This window comes from Hyposmocoma kahamanoa, unplaced genomic scaffold, assembly GCF_003589595.1.
Source record: "Hyposmocoma kahamanoa isolate Upper Pololo Valley unplaced genomic scaffold, ASM358959v1 95, whole genome shotgun sequence".
Taxonomy (NCBI): domain Eukaryota; kingdom Metazoa; phylum Arthropoda; class Insecta; order Lepidoptera; family Cosmopterigidae; genus Hyposmocoma; species Hyposmocoma kahamanoa.
The window spans coordinates 4,902,753-4,906,645 of NW_020654972.1; positions in this window are offsets into that span (position 1 = coordinate 4,902,753).

Genomic DNA, 3,893 nt, shown 5'->3' on the forward strand with positions numbered 1-3,893 from the left:
TGGTTTTTGTATTAGACCCGTCGTCCATTTATTTGTAAGTCAATGGGTTCAAAGCAGAAATTTCCTTGTATTAACTAAGTCTTTGCCAAAGTATGATCAATTTTACAGTGACGCTGGTGAAAAAAGCCCTTTAAACCCAGTACAAAAACCTATAACAAACACTAAGTCTTTGCCAAAGCATGATCAATTTTACAGTGACTCTGGTGAAAAAAGTCCTTTAAACCCAGTACAAAAACCTATAACAAACACAAAGAAATTCGTAGGATCTGCTAACTCGTTCCGGGTCCGACGACGGTCCGTAGTAAGTGTTGCTACTGTAGCCACTTTTTTTAGCTAAATAGGTAGCTAAATCTTTGAGCTCTTTTAGTAAGAAAAATAAAAAATTGGAAAAAACAGAAATAAAGCTTAACCTGCAACATCACAAGATGTTGATGTTTGATTGATATTGTAGCGAATCGTAGCAGTCGCTGCAAGTCTCTTTGTATAAAATACTATATATTATAATATAGTCTTTTTAGGCTTAGTTTTATATTTAAATTCTAAATTTAATTGTGATTGTTTTTGGCGCTTTTTCTTTGCTTTTGTTTCTGTTATAAGCTATACGTGTTGTCTAATAAATTAACAAACTGTAAATACGTTTGTTGTCATCTTGCTAGCTCGTTGTTAGCACCCACCCGAACCCATTGATACAGTCTGCTACAGATGTTAATATTTTTTCGTTTTATAATTCGTAAAATTAAGAAAAATATGTATTTAAAAACGCAATCTCAAAATTACGTTTTAGTTTAGCCACTTTAGGCAACTTTAGCCGGAATTTATTTCTTGGAATCTAGCAACTTTTTTACTCAGGTTTAGCTACTTCTTCCTTGGGCACGACAACACTGTCCGTACCTCAGTTGTAGCCACAACTGATGAATGAGTGTTGTACAGTTGGTTAAGAACGGTGACCCTGGCATGGCAAGACGTTTCGAGTCCAATTAGATCAAAGAAATTATTCTTTATTGTGTTACAAACTAATGAAGTAATAACACATAAAATATATGAAAATTATAGTATTATATATAGTACTTATACTTAAACATCATAACGTTCAATAAATAAATATTTCAATTCCAAAGGCAGAAAAAATAGTTTCCAAAGTTTTGTCTGGAATGAAACGAGGTAACTACTCAAGTCACAATGCTCAAACCAATTGCGTCATGGAATCCGATAAATTGAATTTGTTTATGTACTAAATTATGAATACTTATGAATTCGACAACATCACATTCGTTGCTCTGGTCCCAAAGTAAGTAACTGAAGCACTTGCGTTATGGAAATCGGAAACAACGAAGGTACCACAAACCCGAGACAATATAGAAAAGTTAGTTTCTACATTGACCCGGCAGGGGATCGAACCTGGAACCTCTGAGATATCGACACCATGAAAACCGTTGTGCAAGCTACTCGACCACAGTGGCAGTCAAAAAGTTATTTAAATTTAAATTTAAAAATTATAATTAAAGTACCAAGTAAATAGTACCAAGAAGAGATAGGCAAGTGCCCTGTATTAAACCGGCGTGGCGCTTTGTTAACGCTTTGTTTAAATCGGGTTCAAACCCATTAACGCCTGAAATTGAGGACAAAAACTATTTACAACTAAATACTGTTGTAAATGGAATATTGTTCAAATTTAATATTTATATCATTACAAAATGTTAATTGCTTTCTGAATAAAACTTTAAAAACTAAGAGATTTGCCTTTCTGCTGATTCGAGTCACTTGAAAATCTCAAAAATCGTGAGCGTGGAGATCGCTTCATAAAAATCGAATCGTATTAGTAATGAGAATTCGCAGGATTTTTCGCTTTTTCGTCGAATAAAGATTTTGTTACATTGAAATTTGTAATAAGTATAGAATTATACCAAATTATACCGTATTTGCCATTTCCACCCACGATTTTGAGCAGTAATTGATTAAAACCCAGTTAAAACTCGAGCAGGTGATTGGGAACTCACTATCCGTCTCTGGCATACTAAGTATACATATCGTCAAAAAAAATTAAACATTTATACGTCTGTATCTATGTTACATGTTTATTTTAGTATTGGTATAAATTACTAAGCTACTAAAAAAATCATAATTAGCAACTCATAACTCACCAATGCCATCCCTCGTATAGCCACTGACAAGTCACGTGTTGACTCTAGATGGATGGCCGCAAATCATCATCAAGGGAATTCTCCCACCCCGGTATCAAATATCCCTAGACTTATGTCTTAACGGTCTCAAATTAACTGTTACCAATTCACATGATTATGCAATCGTGTCGTGCGTATCTCGCTTGTAATACACTAACTAATATTAAGTTAGATTTGGTGTGAAGTAAGGGGCGGGTCACATTCCCATAGCACCCTTATTAGAACATTGAAAGCGTCAGTTATATATTTTAAATATATATATTGAACGCTTCGTATGTGCTTCATTTGACTAAATAGAGCTACAATAAATATTGTAAAATATACTTTAAAGGTTAACATAAACATTTTTTACTTAGCTATAAGCTAGCTATAATCAAGATAATTGTAAAATATTTTATTCTCTGCATTTTTGAAAATTGTAATATAACAATAATAAATAACCTGAGTCCTTGACCCCGGACGACACTGCCATTGCTGAGGAATACCGTCTCTCCCATTTAAAATTCAAAGTTAATCTGTTAGGCCTTGGGAGAGGCGAGAGTCTAAAATAGATATAATGATAATAATAAAACAATATTACAGTATTATTCCTATTTATTACAGTATTTTCTTAAAAAGAGTGATTATTCAGGAGATGGCCAAACTTTCTATTTATTTTAAATTTCTTATTAAGGGGGTTAATTTGTTTGAATAGGCATAAACCTATTCTTAAAGTAAAGTAAAGCATAGGCAGTGCGTGAATATGAAGGAAATGTGACGTGAAATCAGCCTACAAAATTTGTATATACAATCCATTTTTTGCATTTCAGCAACTTTGTGCTTTAAGATAAGAGTTTGAGAAAGTATGGCGACGAAATGCTTCCAATGCTGCCATCTACGTGATTCTTACATCAAAACCAGCTAACCAAATTCATCGCGTCGATACAAGTCAGTTCCAATCTTTTACAATAGAGGGCGGTTTCGAATTTCAAATGTTCTCGTTATCATTGCAATACTGCTACTCGGTTACAGATGGCACTGTACTACAGGCAATTTAAAATTATAAAATTTTTAGCATTTTTATTATTTAAAATATTAAACCATCAGCAAACCGAGCATTTCTACACAGTCAATAAATATACATTTCTATTGTTTATATATATACGTAGCACCATTTATGACTTTATGTAAATTATAATTTATTTAAGTACCTAGGTACTTTATTTATTTCATATACGATTTTATTGTACCAATTTCAGTAACCAAAAATAAAATAAAGTAAAAAGATAGGTGGAGTGGTAACGAAAGGCTAGAAGATATAATTTTCACGAAATGTCTGAATGAAATCTATAAAAATATCGTAAAAAGTATTGAAAATTACATTTTTATTTTCCTACACCTTTTTGCCTGTTACAATGTCCCTAATAATTATATATTGCATCTAAATATCCAAGCATTTGAACTTATTTAATAACATAACTTCTTTAATACGTTCTCCATTAAGTAAATAATAAATTTTACAATAATATCAGGGTAGAGCGTCAAATGCATTAATAACGATTTGCTTGGCAGTCTTCCACAAATGCAGATAATGCAAATCATAGGGCACTAAAACGAATGACTAGCAATATAAAATGCATTGTTATTTGCATTCACCAAGAAACATATGGAACCATAATAGAACTCAGGAAACAATAAACACTTTTTTATAAAAATGTAGTTTCGTAAGTAATA